Here is a 16,615-nt window from a genome sequence, read left to right as displayed (position 1 = left end):
GCTCATAGTAAGTTTCATATCGCTATTAGACTATGAACTTCAGGTGATGTATCAAGTTGTCGGGTAGCTGCCAACTCTGGATCAGTGGTAAACTCAAGAGGAGAATTATAGAAACAACTGTACAGGCTTCACATGTGATTACAATAATCATCATCACAAAAATTGACATATCATCTACAGATGTGTGTTACACACACGCACATGCAGACATTAGTGGGCCAGACACTATTTTACATTTTATTTAGCTTAGTTCATCTGATCCTAACAACTTCAAGACAGACATAGATTTTATTTCATTTTATAATTCAAGAAATCGAACCACCTAGGGCCTGCGTAACAGGACCAAAGACAGGAGATAATAACTGAGGAATCTGGGTTCAGACTCAGGCAGCCTGATTTCATAAGCTACATCTATAAGCGTGACAGTGGGGAAAGAGGAAGGAGGTCAGAAGTGAGTCTGGGATTGTCCTAGCATGAGAAGATGAACAGTAGAGGAATATCAGGAAAAACTAAAAAGCTGACAGGAAAATTCGGAAGAAACAAAACACTAGAGAGTATGTCTTCTCAGAAACTGAGAAAGAGAAATCCTTAAGAAGAAGAAAACGCGTATTTGTCTCAGATGTTACTGAGAGAACAGGGAACTCTCCACTGGATTTTCAAAATAGAGGTAGGAGAGCAGTGGCCCCCTTAAAAATAATCTCTGGTGGAAAGGGATATATGACAACCAGGAAAGCATGAAGGGGAGGGCACAAAGTGGGGAAGCCAAGGATGGGACTCTGATCCCCAGAATGTTTTGCCCTGATGTCAGCATAGTTGGTGAGATGAAAACGAGCAGGTCAGGGAAATTTTTAAAAAGAAATCATATAGTATGTTTGATGCTGATAAAACAATAGTGCTGAAGTAGTAGTAGTAGGAGTTCCTTGAGATCAAATTACAAACCTAGGAAAATACTGGTAAACTGATCAAATCTGAATGATAAATTTACAAGCTCCTCTTAACCCTGAGGAAGTCTGTTGCTGTTCCCTCTCCCCATCCAACACACACTGGCCCCCAGATAAAAAGATTTTAATTTACAAAAAAGAAAGCTTGTGAGCACTTTAAAAAAACCACCTCTGGTGTCATTCAATGCTTCTTTTTAGGTTATGGCAAGTTGTAATGATTAAATATTAAAGCAGAACAGCAGCACAATAATGAACGTGAGTGTGATTTCTGACCCTGGTCCCACAGATAATTCAAGATACGCTTTTCAAGTGGGAGTTGCTTTTGTTTCTTTTCTAGAGCACAAAAAGAGTGTGTCTTGACTTACTAAAATCAAAGAAAATAAAAAAGAGAAAAACAGTAATTGAAGAAGCCATTATTAACTTGTCAGTATTTTTTATTTAGTTGTACAATCTTGGGTCCCTTGAAAGTCAGAGACACAGAATGGCTTTATTTTGAGAGCAGCAAGCCGTCAGAAAGGGGCTTTGGGGTGGGGGGAGGAGTGGTAACCCCTAGTTCCCATTACATCACAGCGGTAGGGTCTGCAAGATGCTGACAGTGCCAGAACACCTACCCAAAATTTTGGCAAATTTGGCCACTGCAGGTACTATAGTGGGCACTGTCCATTTCTATATGGAAGCCAGATATATTCCAGGAAACACATTTTACATAGATTTTGTTATTTGTATCTGATTCCAAAATCTTATTTAGAAAAGAAATGTGTCTTGTATATGTAGTGACAAATAAATCAGAAGGTCTTTTTCTTACTTGACTCGTCTGATGGATCCAGCATCATGTAGAATAGAAGTTGAAGAATTAGGCTAACGATAATGCATTATTCAGTACCTTGATTCAGCATACTCGATCTAAAACACGAAGTTAAAAATAAAAAGTTAGTTATCTTCTTAGAACAAATCAGGAATGATCACATTGGTAGTGTTCGTTGTAGCCCAAAAGCAGATTGTGGTTAAAATCTCCTGCCAGTATCTGCACGGGCTGTATTGATGTCACTGCCACCTGCACATGTCTGTTTATGCCATAGTGCTATGCACCATGTGTCTGCCCTGTACTTTTGGAATATTACTCTGTTTCCTGAAGCATCCATTACATAACCAATGATTGCTCAATACATCACTAAGGCCCAAAGAAGTAACAGAATGCAATTCAAAGCCATCTGCTATTCCAAATGCTGTTTATTGAATAAATAAGTATTGATTTGATCTGTGGACATTTATAAGTGATCAGGTGAGAGAAAGCAATGAGAACATAAGAATGGAATTTTCTCAAATTGCTGTGGATTATTCATAAAGCAATCACAAAGCTCAGAACTTTCTGAAGTCATGTCTTAATCACTGTTTTAGGTCCCAGTCAATAAACATTGGTTGTATGAAATATACAACAGATACCATATTTATGTAAAACCCAAAGTATGGATGACAGTTATGATAAAAGCAGCCACAACAGTAATAATAATATATTATGGTAACAACATTACTATTACTATATAATAATAGCTATTATTATGTATTATTTAATGATATTAAGTGTATGATGAGATCTTACACACTATACAAAAATTTTGATGTTATTTAATCTTCAAAGTGACATGAGGGAGAGGATGTCCTTATTATCCTCGTTTCAGAGATGACTTTTAGAGGGATTGAGTAATATGTCCAAGACACAGTCGGTGTCAGTGACTGTAAGAATGAATGGTGGCTAAACTAAGTATCATCAGGCATAAGAATGATGCTCAGAGTCTCACCCAAACTTCTTGGATAACAAACACTGGGTTAAAACGAATGAATAACGTCTTTATGTACTTTCCATTTTTTTATGTAAGGAGAATAGCAATTAAAAGCAGGTGTTTTGGTCAATTATTCATAGCTGAAAAAATCTTCTGTTCAATTTTTAGTGATATTGTCCGTATATTCTGGATTTATTTTTAACATTTTATATGGCAAAAGCTGACCACATATAGATTCAGAAAGATACGGAGACTGCAAAGAAAAGAAATAGAAGAGATTGGAGAACAATGTCTAGTGGAAACCATTGGGCATAGTTTCTGACACATGGAACTTAGTCAAAGAGAACAGCTCAGAAACCTACTAAGTTTTTGAAGGAAATGAAGCATAAAAAAGTAGGTATAAAAAAAAGTTGGAGAGGGAGGTTTGACAAATACTTAAAATCGTCTTGGGCCCATAACCTTCAAAGAGAAGAAACAAGGCTCCCAAAAACTATTTTCAGTATGGCTAAGGACAAGCTTGGACAAGGAGAAGCATCCCAGAAATCTGATCAAAAAGAATATGGAAATAAATTAAGAAAGAAATTTCACCCAGAGAGCTGACTTGGTGTTCAGTTGAGAAACTTCCCCGTCTCAGGAAAAGGGCTTTCCCATAGTCTGACTGGCAGGATTTTGAATTACTACAGACCAGTAATGTGTTTCTTTTTTACTTTCAGAATAAGAATGTCTTGCATTTATGTTCTTCCTTGTTTCACCATTAAGTAACTGAGTGGTTGTTAGGAGGAGGTGTGCAAATCATGTATCTATTTGACAACAGGTCTCCAGACCGAAGAGAGTAATATTTGGACACAACTGGGAAGAACGAATGTCACGTTAAATATCCTAGATTTTGAGATGGCTGCCATGACTGACAGAATTTGAAGGTTGACCTCTTTGGGAAAGGCTGAACGTCTCTGTGTGGGAGGCATGATGAACAGGACACTGATGACCAGAGGGACTGTCGGGATACTTGCCAATTCCATTCGCTGTTCTGAAGCATACATTAAGACATTTACCAGCCTTTTTTCTTTTTTTTAAGATTTTATTTATTTATTCGACAGAGAGAGAGACAGCCAGCGAGAGAGGGAACACAAGCAGGGGGAGTGGGAGAGGAAGAAGCAGGCTCGTAGTGGAGGAGCCTGATGTGGGGCTCGATCCCATAACGCCGGGATCACGCCCTGAGCCGAAGGCAGACGCTTAACCGCTGTGCCACCCAGGTGCCCCCTTACCAGCCTTTTTTGCAGTGACATTGTGACTGTGGTAAGTTTTGGCCAATAAAATATAGAAAGAAATTAGGCGCTCCCCTTTCAAGGATGAACCCTAAATTCCAGATTTTCCTCTCTCTCTGTCTCTCTCCCTTATTTCTGTAGCCACAAGCAAATCACTTCAGGAGAGTAGAGCCACATGATAGAAGGGGCCCCAATCCTTGTCACTCCTTAAAAAACAGACTCCCAGGAGACCCATGTTAGTAACATGAAGAAAAATTACATATTCATATATCTATATATATATATGCACTTAAAACACTTTGATTCGAAAAAGGTCTATTATAGCAACTAGCAGTACTATTCTATTTCATATACGACTCACACATCCATAAATGGTTTATCCAAATCTTGCTTTGTGCTCATGGTTACTGAGCAATGCCGATTCTTATCTTTTTTCCACCATAAAAACCCTAACCTAATATTCACTTTATAACTTTAAAACTGCCAGGATCCAGAGAGGTTGCTAATATATTTTCATGTAAACGGTCCTGTTCCCTTTATCTTTAGGGAAGAAAACTGATGAGTTAGAAAAATTGCTAACTTAACGATTTGGGTGGTGACTACATGAAGTCATTGGTCACTTATTCTCATTCAATGTATGATGGTTCTTTAATGTTATAGAGGGAAAGGGTGTCAGGCTTATACAAAGCAAGTGGCAGGTAGAACAGTCATCTTTTTCTAGATCTACAGTGGTAGGACATTGTCATTTCCTTTCTCCCACTGGAAAATTCTGATAAATTCTAATTATCCTCTCTTCTTCTGTCCTACACACACAGACACACACACACACACACACACACACACACACACACACACGAGCTGTCCATTCTCTCAGGTATTCTTATCTGATAGTAAGGTAGTAGTAACATTTATGCTTGATGAGTCGCTCACATAGCAAGAGCCTGTCTCAAAACTTCAGCCACCCAGGAATTACAAAATAATCGCACCTCCATTTGACAACATAAAACAGCAGAGAAAAATAAGACCATTAAATGAGCATTATCTGCTCTATATGAATATAAAATTACAAACCATAAAGCAAGGAAGGTCTCTGAGTAAGCTAAAGGAGCTAGGGCTGATTCCTGATACGGGTCTAATGATGAGTCAGGGCCAAGCTATTTATAACACTGTCAGTCACAGTAAGAGATAAGAACTCACACAAAGCTTCATTAAAATAGGTATTCTGGCTGGCAGCTACCATACTAACAGGACGCTTGTGATACCATCAGTGCACTAGTCCTACGTGATAAAGCAACCAACTCTTCATAGTATTCCAGCATCAGTCCATCAAACGAAAATATTCACAGTTACATAAACTAATCTCCAATTTGGAAAGCTACCTAAAGCAGAATTGCCAAAGATGTTGTCTTTGGCTAAAAAACATGACTTCACATGTTAAAAAAGAAGAATAATCTTTAACAAATGCAAGAAAACTAGACTGACTTAATGTGATACAATATAAATCGTTGATTACATACAGCAAAGTAACATCAGAAGTACAAGTACATCACATAGAACATTGAACGTTCAGTATGGATTGTTACAGTCACATTGCATAAATTCATCCGTTGACTTGAAAACCGTACTTGTGCGGACTGGATAAATTGATATACACAAACCTAATATGGAGTTTAAGCACAATATAAACAATAGGACTTCGTTTTGCATATATAGAAAGCTGAACAACTTTAATGTTAAACAATTCTGTTTAACCCAGGCAATTACAAGGATGGTCAACATCAGGTTTCCTGGCCTGCTCCTTTTCATGCAATTATCTGTGGCCCACATCAAGTAGCTTGAATCGTAATTACTGTATTTTGAGTGTTGCCAGAATCTTCATTTTCTGCAAGGACCTGAAGGATACTAAAGGGAATGAACTCATGGCCCACTGAACAGGGATTCCCAAACTGCAGAGTCTATCAGGAGAGCTTGCTCAACTCACTGCCAGACTCCACCATCAGATTTTCTGATTCAACAGCTTAAGGTATGTTTTGAAAATTTGCATTTCTAACAAGTTCCCAGTGATGCTGCTACTGCTGGTCCAGAGACCACACTCTGAGAACCCTCATGGATTATGAAGGAGACTATGTGACCAATGACTTCATGTAGTCACCACCCAAATAGTTAAGTTAGCAATTTTTCTAACTCATCAGTTTTTTTCCCTAAAGATAAAGGGAACATGACCATTTAATATATTAGCAACCTTTCTGGATCCTGGCAGTTTTAAAGTTATAAAGTGAATAATAGGTTACGGTTTTTATGGTGGAAAAAAGATAAGGCATGGAAAGCTTTTGGTCTGACAGACAACTACCCTATATTACATTGAAGAATGTTGAGATAACTTGGAAAATGAAAGTGTGTAGATGAGCAATATTATTTATTCTCTTTAAAATTCCTAATTTATGTTTCATCTTCACAGCACTACAGATGAGGGTCTGGAGCTAATACTTTTATCCTAAATAATGGGGTGAGGAATCACGCCCCCTCCAAAAAAAAAACCTCAGGCCCCTCTAGTTGGAGATTTATCAAAGCCATTCTGGAAATGGGCTTCAGGTCTCCTGTAACTTAAGACTGAGCTTTTATCCCTCTTTGTTTTGCACATGTGGAATAAAGAAAACTTTACAGAATCTCAGAGTCCTTCTTTCCTTTCAAGGCCAGTGCTTCTAGCTTGAAAACCCACAATTTATATTTACAATAAGCCATTATTTCCTTGGTCAACCATCATCTGCTTTTAAGGTGACCCTGAACATCCCGTGGTAAGAAGGCTATTCAAAGTGCCCGTCTGAAATAGACAGATTGGCCTGGTAATTACTCCTGAATCTCCTCTCAGGGAGAACTAACTGATCTTGTCTCTCAGCATTTGCAAAGGCAGACAACAAACAACCGCTGCTGCGGGTTCCCTGCCCTCCTACTCTAAAAGCACATATCAAAGAAAAAAATGTATTAGTAAAAATGAAGAAGGAAGTATTTACACAGAAGTTTACAACATTTGGTTATATGCTATTTAGATGCCTATTTTAAATCTTCTTTTACCTCATGGCAGAATGAAAAATTAATGAAGACACTGATAAAGAGGGGAGGTGAATAACAAAAAAATCCCATCAAAGGTTTTGATAAAATATCTCTACGCCGAGACTCACTTCAACGAGGGAGAGTAAAGCCTTTTAAACGTACTTTGCAAATTCACAGAAGCCCTAGAATTTGAATGAAATGAATGACCTCTCCACAGGTTTGCCAAAGCAAGAACAGGCCGAGGAAGAGATCGCAATACAATGAAAGCATTGTGGGGGGGGGGGGGCTGGGGGAGGAAGCATTTTTGTCACTATTGAGATCTAAAAAGTGCGCCTGGCCTCTGAGCTGCAGAGTTTTATATATATATAAATATATATATATATATAATCATTATGAAAAGCTTTTTAAGATTAAAGGAAATCATCTAAGATTTTATCTGTAAGAAGGTAGAGGAGGAAGTAGGACACAAGCACAGCAAGCGAGCAAAAATAGCAACACTGAATAAAACCCGCTGAAGCCTGAAGTACGAACATATTATTTATTCATTTGACAGTCTCTGAAATCAAACAAGAATTACATGTTTGGAATGCATCAGATATTAGACTCTGCCATGGGTAACAAAAAATAAAAAGAAAGCAAAGTGCAGGCAGTGATCCCACTTGTCCTGAGATGAAAAGTAAGGAGTGTAGCTATTCTTGCTCCTGTGAACACAATTTATTGCTCTCACTACCACCCCCTAAATTCTACTCCCTCTCAACATTTTCTTCGTTGTAAGGAAACGTGTACTCCACTTGTCTACACTGGTCTCTAGGTAGCCCAGGAAACAGCGATAATTTTATCAAAAATTAGCAATAAAAATAGGAGACTTTACACGGATTATCTTCTTTAAGCCCTCATCAACTTCAGAGACAGTCATATCATCAGCCCCATTTTCAAGCTGTAGAAATGAATTTACTTGACACAGTAGGTACAGCGGCAGGAATTTGAACACCTGAATCCAGAATCCCTGCTGCAAGGGGTGAGCTGCGCTGACTCCATGGGATGTGGTTTTGGAGGTTCAGTGGGGTGGAGCCCGGAGCCCACGACCAAGAAGGAATTCTTGAGATGTCTTTGGTGCAAAATGGTGGTTTATTAAAGCACGGAGACAGATGCCACCGGCAGAAAAACCTGCTGCCCGGGGTTGCGAAGGGTGGCTGACTACAGGGGGCGGGGCGGGGGGGGGGGCGGGTAAAGAAAAGGGAGGTTTCAAAAGAATTTTCATATGCTAAAGAGGACCTACTAGATACCCTAGGCCTTGCCATTGTCAAGTTAAGGTTGTTTTTCCCCTCTAGCAAGACATTAACATTAAGATGGTTGGGAGATTCCTGGAAGACTGTCATACCTGTCCCACCCAGGAGTGGGGGGTGGGGGGAGGTTGCAGGGGAGAAACAGCAGCAGGATTCCAAGGATTCCAAGAGATAAAGCTGGGGGGGCCCGCAGGAGCCACAAAGTCAACTAAACCAATAATTGGATGGGCTTTGCCATTTGCCCTGGACTTCTGGGTAGCTGCCAAGCCGTGTGAGAGAAAAGACAGAAAGCGAGGCAAAGCATGGGGTGGTATAGTAGCTATGCACACACTCATTCATTTTTATCTGTCTTAAAGCTCTTTTTCTTTTCTTTTCCTTTCTTTCAAAAAAAATTTTTAAAAGAATATCTTCTCCTATTCCACAGGATTCTGGCAAGGCTGAAATTGTGGACCCACTTCCCCCAGCTCCAGAGGTGGGCTATAACTGAGGCCTGTGCATGGAATGCTGGTTACCCCCTGGGAAGAGTTTCAGGGCAGACCCAGGAACCAAGATGGGCCCCATGGACTGCTTTGGGGAAGTGCTGGGAGAAAAGGGTGTGGTCTTTCTCCCTTTTATTACGATCTCAAATGGAAAAGATAGTGCGGTCTTGAAGGTATTAGCAGGACTTACTTATCGAAAGCAGCACAAAAGAAAGAAAAATTGAGAAAGAGAGAAACAGAGAGGAGGGCTGATATAAACTGATGATATTCTTGAACCTGAGAATCTTTGGACCCTGGATTCAGCTATGATCAGTCTGTGAGATCATAAACTATTTATTTGACCAACCCATTGAGCTGATTGCCATCACTTCCAGCCAAAAGTGTCTAGGTTACAGCAGTGCCCCTATTTTCTGAATTTAAAACTAGGAATCATATTTTTAGAACATCAGTGTTACCTAAAGGGGGTGAGAAGACTCAGCATTTTAAATAAGAACTCTTTCTACAACTACAGCAATTACATGGCTGACACTTACTATGAGCCAAGCACTGTTTAAAGCACTTTACAAACATCAAGCTATCTAATCTTACAACTGTGTTCTCATGATACTCACTTCATAGATAAGGACAATGAGTTACAGGTTAAAGAACTTTTCCAAAGACACACAGATAATATGTTATTGATCATGAGGCTCTTTTTTTTTTTTTTAAGATTTTATTTATTTATTTGACAGAGATAGAGACAGCCAGAGAGAGAGGGAACACAAGCAGGGGGAGTGGGAGAGGAAGAAGCAGGCTCATAGCGGAAGAGCCTGACGTGGGGCTCGATCCCAGAACTCCGGGATCACGCCCTGAGCCGAAGGCAGATGCTTAACGACTGAGCCACCCAGGCGCCCCAATAATGAGGCTCTTGAAAGTGAGTACTAACTATTGTCTTGGTTCGAGTTGCTGTAACAAAATACCATAGACCGGGTGGCTTAAACGACACTTATTTCTCACAATTCTGGAGGCTAGAAGGTCCAAGAACAAGGTGCTGGAAGATTCAGTGTCAGGGGAGGACCCTCTCCTTGGCGTACACATGGCTATCTTCTTGCTATGCCCTCACATGGCAGAAAGAAAGAGAAAGAAGGACAGGGAAAGCGCTTTGATCTGTCTTAGAAGGGCACTAACACCATCAAGGAGAACCTCACCCTCATGACCTCATCCAAACGTAACTAACTCTCAAAGGTCCCACCTCCTAATGTAATCACATCGGGAGTTAGGGCTTCAGCATATGATTTTTGCAGGGATACAAACATTTAGTTTAATAAAAACACCCATTCTAATCTTCTAACATAACCCGGGCCAAAGAATGCAGATGTCCTGGTATGAGTTTCCACCTTTCTAAAACTCTTTCATTATATGGATGGCGCATACCCACTGATGCCTCTTTATTCCAGAGCATCGCTGGTGGGAACGTAAGTGAACTACGGTACAAATAACCAGAAACACAGAGCAAGAGGATGGAATCCAAACTCTCTATGTTCATAGCATCATAGAGATAATTATTTTTAAAACTGAGAAGCAGACTGTGGAGACAGATTATACAAATTTGGAGCCTAGTAATGTATACGTCCATTATAGACTGAAAGTGTCTCATTTGCAAACAAACATATGTCTAGAATGGAATTAGCACTGCCTAAAATTTAGGCCAGTTCTAACGGATACTGTAAGTATTCACTATATCAGGCCATAAAACAAAAGATGCTTAAGGGACTTTCAACTCCAGAACTTAAGAATATGTCGTAAGGAAAACTGTTACATATTTAATGAGACTATCTCTAATTTAAAAATGGAAAATGATAGTCATGCATTGGATAATTCAAACAATTATGTATTTTTACGTAGTCGTCACATAACTGTAGGTTGAAATCACAATGATGATGACAATGATGAAGAAACATCCACCAAAGAATATAAGAATAAACATTCTTTGACACCCCTGACACCAAACTATCCCCCCTCTGCCAAGTTTTAGCAGATTTCTTTCTCTGTTCAGTCCTATTTTGTCTCTTTTGACAAGATCATAGAGTTGAAAATGTCTAAAGGAACTATAAAAAAGTGGGCAAGTAGTAAGTGTTGCCATATAGTATTTTAGGTTTTCGACTGTCTTTTTATTAAAGAAAATTTATCAAAATACTTAATCTTACAAAATAAATATTTTACAAAAACTCAGTACAACCCTGTGAAAAACCACCGGGATTTTAGTTTAAGGAAATATGTCCAGTACAACTGCAAAATGCTATTATTTATTTTTTATATTTACGATACATACATAAAATTTGAAACTTTTAAATGACTTTCCCCAATCTAAATTAAAGGAAGATGTCGTGTGAAAGCTAAAAGCCTGTGACAACTCTGCAGAACGGCTCGCACAGTGATGGTGAAGCGGAAATACGCAGGAGAGCGGGAGCCTGACGTCTGTCCCGCGAGCTCTGACCAGGATGCTCATCACTGCTAATGAGATGTTGGTACAGTAGCACATGTCATGAGTTCATTCTATGTGCACCCTCACCATTATTTTATGTCTAAACTTAACAATTAACTAGAGAAAAAAAAATGCAGGGCACAGACACTGATACATGATAGGTGCTAACTGCTCTTTTTGCTGTTTTTGGTTTGGGTGGTTTGTTTAATAAGAATGCAAATAATAACCACCAGCCCCCCCCCCCCCAAGCCTCCAGCACCTAACTTCACCACGACTCCGTGTCTGTGCTCTGGCGTGGGACATGCGAGAAGCTAGAGTGCCCTGGAAGAAGAGACTTGCCTCTGCCACTCGCCATGTGTGATCAGAGAGGCAGTTTATCGAGTTTCGGTTTCGTTGACTTAAATACTCTTTTGTTTGCAAGTAACAGAACTATAGGTCATAAAGGCTCTATAAAATAAAACATTTGCTTCAGTTTGCCTAGTATTAGAGATGAAAATATTATTTTTAGTCTCTCTCCCCTAACCCTAAATTATCCTCCATGTGGCCAGGGGAGGGCGCCATTGGCAATTCCAGGCTTACATGGTCCTTACAGTTCAGGATCCCAAGGGGGGGAAGGATAAATTTCTCTCTCCTGGAGTTCACAGAGCCGAAGTGAGCCATTAGAGTTGCACGCTCATCCCTGAATCAATCACCATGGCCAACGGTGTATGGTACTCTAAATAAGATACCTGTGTGGTGTGGTTACCCCTGTGACTTGAGCAGGGGAACATTGTGATTTCTGTCCCAAAGAACAACAGACTGGAAGCGGTTTCCCTAAGGAAACAAGAATGAGCAAGCCTTTCAGAATTGTAAGTGAGAATTACTTGTAATTAGACCTAACCCATTTCAAATCAAGTGTGAAGTTGGAACAAAGATTTTTTTCAGACATGCGAGCCTCTTAACATTTATTTCCTGCATGCTGTTTTTTAGGAACCCTTTGAAAGATACATTGTAAAAAGGAGTAAACCAAGAAAAAAAAATGGGAGTGAGGAAACGGGTTCTGAGAGAGGTGATAAGAATCCCCAAGATGTTAGCAGAGGGCAATCCCATGATGAGTTCTAGAAAGCGGTCTTAGAAAGGTTGCAGACGCAGATGTGGAGTTATAAAGCAAATTGATAAAATATACAATGTATATGAGGAGTTTGAGAAGAATTTTACAATTATCAGAAAGCTTTGAGCTAAATTGATAAACAATACATGGAAGTCATAAAAAAGAAAAAAACAAGATAATTAATACATATGGGGGGGAGACCCAAAACATTTTTTAAAAGATTTTGTTTATTTATTTGACAGAAAGAAAGAGAGAGAGAGCAGGAGCAGGGGGAACCACAGGCAGAGGGAGAGGGAGGCTCCCCTCTGAGCAGGGAGCACGATGTAAGCCTCCATCCCAGGACCCTGGGGTCATGACCTGAGCTGAAGGCAGCCGCTTAACCAACTAAGCCCCCACGTGCCCCGACCAGAAACATTTTTAAAGAAAGAAAAGTAACCATAGTATACCCCATGGCTTTGCTGTAACTGATATTACGTAGTCATAGTGACACACTGAGTGCTCAATGAGTCCAAACTGGTATGACTGTAATGGAAGAATGAGGGGAGAGATGAAGATAGGGGTGGGGGATGTAAAAAAAAAGTTCATGTTTCATTGCCATATGGAATGATGACTAAAACTGAAACATTTTTAAAGGCATTTATAAATATGTACGTGAACATGTAAAGAATAAAGACTTGAAAAATGGCCTCAATGTTATTTAACATTTGCTAATATTTGGGTAGATGGAAACATTCATATTACAAAAGATTTCTGTAGCACTGCCTTAAAAAGTGCCATGTTAATTGAAACTGTAAGAGAGTACTTCAATCACATTCCACTGTGGCGGAGTCTCCAGAGAAAGACCTTTCATTTTCACATCCCCTTTGGAATTACATGCTTCTCAGCATGGGCATCAAGGAAGGTTTTTGTTTGTGGTTTTGTTTTTTTTTTTTTTCTTTCTTCAAATTATGGATAATTTGTGAGGAACTGTTGGAGCTGGTGGTGATTCGCTGGTGGCTGGAATTCGATAATTTGCCAGGGCTTGTCCTTAACTTTCAGGATGTTGGACCTGATAAGCTCAACTGCCCTCATCTCAGATACAAGGGAGTAGAGTAATAAAAGATCACAGACTCACAGACTACCTGCTCCACAATCACAGCTCTGCCCCTCATTAGCCATGAGAATCTGGACAAGTTATTAAGCAATTTGTGCCTCAGTTTCCTCGTCTGTAAAATAGGGACTGATATTTTGGTGGAAATCTTATGTTAATGTAAGTAAAGGACTCAAAGCAGTGTCCAGCTCTAAGAACCATTCCAACTATTGTTGCTTTGAGTGGAGACTGGACATGAAAGTTGGCCCATTGTTCACGATAAAGCAGAATAATTTTGAATACTGCACTGTGAATTCTATTTATATTATCTTTCTGTTCATGTCCTGGAGGAATTTGTGCAGTTTCAAAAAAGGAAGGAGAGGGATGATTAAGTATTAAATTGAAATAATAAATCAAAGTATTAAACCACAGAAAATGTAGATTACTCTTAGGAAAAAAATCATGATCCCTGTTTGAGTGTTTAATTAAAGAATTGTTCGCTATATGGATGGAGTCTTTATCTAACCTCAGTGCAGTGACTCAAGAAATGGAAGAGAGACTAGGAATTTATAGGAGCAATAACATAGTAAAAAAAAAAAAAAAAAAAAAAAGGCTTCTACAATACTAACTGTGTAAGCCCCGTGTCAAAAACTCAATTGACCAGAAACCAATAGCCACCTTCGAGGTTAGCCTAAAGGCAAGCCAGTGTCACCTGCAGGCAGCACGGAGGCACAAAGCAAGGAGGGAAGACCGCAATCAGTGGAATTGGAAGACAACATCACTGGCTGTGGTTGTGTTTTATTAACTTGGAGACTCCACTAAGAGAAAGGAGAGAAATGGAGATGGATGGACAGTGTGACTCCCATAAGAAGGTGCTGGGGCTGGGGTGGGGACCTCTGAGCCAGAGGCTGCTGTTAGAGTGTTTTTATTAACCCCATATTCCCTAGTTTTTCCTTTTCCTATTTGGATCACACTGGGAAACGCAGATGATGTAATTATTATAGAGAAATGTCAGAGATATTAGGTAAGTGATTTGCATAAAGTAGATTCTGTCTATACACTTTCATCTGGGGATATAAAAATGTATCTTTACTTTGTTTAAAGACTTGGCTTGTAAGAGACATTACTTTCTCTTTAGCTGTGCTTAGGTCTGTAAATCTGTGTATATTCCATTTTATATATGTTCCGTATTGTCTGTGGGACAAAATAATTTTAAAGTGCTCTTGGATTAAGGCCTCCATGATTTATTTACAATACATCAGTAGAATCATTGATGAGAGAGATAGTAGAGGTCATCTATTACTACTATTGTCAGAATAAATAAAGAAGAAATATTTAGGATATCACAAATGCCATGAGAGTGAGAATTTGCCATTGGAAATGATTTAGTGAAGCATACGATAGACTGAATGTTTGTGTCTCCCCAAATTCGTATGTTGAAGTCCTAACTTCCAGTGTGAGGTTACTAGGAGGTGGGGCCTTTGGGAGGTGGTTAGGTCATAAAGGAGGAGCCTGCATGCATGGAATTAGTGCCCTTACAAAAGAGATCCAGAGCTTCCTCACCCTTCTACCATGTGAGGACACAGCAAAAAGGTGAGTTTATAAACCAAGAAGGAGGTTCTCACCAGACACTGAATCTGCTGGCAATGTGATCGTGGACACCCCAGTCTCCACATCTGTGAGAAATAAATATGTGTTGTAGACAAGCCACTTAGCCTCTGGCATTCTGTTATGGAGCCAAAGAGACTAAGACAAGGAAAAATGGAAAATTTAAGAGATATATAATATTTAAGTATGCTTCCACAAAGTTAAACGTGTGTGCATGCATATGTGTGGGTGTGCGTGTGTGTTTAATGTTGTTGTCAGTCCCAGGAACTCATTAGCTTCCATTCATGCCACTTCCGGTAACTGATGCGATCTATTCACAGAAAAAGCTGACGTTACTGCACAGTCAGCTTGAAATCTTCAATGCACCACAGTGTAAAACCTTCAAGTTAAGCTCTGTTTCCACAGCAACCACAGTTTAGCTCCTCAAGCATAGTTAGACTTTTTTTGCTGTCTTAACCTACATGTATGCAGTACGGCTTGCTGATCTTTGATGCAGCATTTCTAAGTTTTATTGGTTATGTAAGCTTATTCCTGTCATTTCTTTCCTGTATTCAAAAATTCAATGACGATTTTACCCAGAAGTAATTTTTGAGGTACAAACCAGGGTGGGGGAGAAGCATAATTGTACCAATGGGTATTTGGCTCTATGTTATATAAAACTGATGACTAATTCTTTCAAAAAGATGAGGACTGACAATTCATCTATGTAAAAAGTCTGAGACAAGTTTTCAGAGTCCTTGTCTTGACACACAATACATACACATACCCTGAAATAATTAGGGTTTCTCCTGAGCTACTGATGCTATCTTGCCAGTGGCGATCTGAGCTATTGCTGTATGATGGCTGTCTCATGAATCTACAAGACTAACTGGTTAGTGAGTACTGTGGATCATGGCCTTCTCATCCCTCTTCTCTAACCAGATAATTCTCTTGACTTCCTATGAACGGAGTCAACCTGTGTCTATTCCCTCTATAGACATTTCATCCTCTAGAGAAAAAAATGCCCAATTATTCTAATCATAAGAGATTCCTCCAAACACACACACACACACACACACACACACACTGGATTTTTTCCCTTGACTCACCCAATGTAATGGCCAGAAAGAATGTGAAAACCAGTTTTTGGCCAGTGTAGTGGCCTAAAAGATGACAGCAGACCTTTCCGTTTCAGGTTTCCAAATAATCCTGTTCATTGCCCAAATGCCTCATTTATTTTTTGCACAAAATTGCTGGTCAATGTCATTCATCTGTGCAATTTGGTAACTCTACAAAATTACGGTTTATAAGCACATATGACTTCTCAGTGACTCTTAGAAATTCCTCTATTTATAGCCATTTATGATCTTCCATATTACTCAGTGTAAGTATTCAAAATCTTTCACATCCCCCTCTAGCTTTCCAACCCTTCTCCTTTAGTATAAAAAATTCTTTTCTATTTCACATGAGAAATGGATGTCACCAGGGTATGGGGTCCATCATCAGTTTCTTCCACCTATCCAACTTACAAACTTCTGTATATCAATAATTCTTTTCCTCTTATCTCAGAAGACATAAACCTATCGACATCTGAAGTATGAC

Source organism: Ursus americanus, chromosome 17 (genome assembly GCF_024610735.1).
Source record: "Ursus americanus isolate L20-20 chromosome 17, mUrsAme1.1.p, whole genome shotgun sequence".
NCBI classification, from domain to species: domain Eukaryota; kingdom Metazoa; phylum Chordata; class Mammalia; order Carnivora; family Ursidae; genus Ursus; species Ursus americanus.
This window is presented reverse-complemented; position numbering follows the sequence as displayed.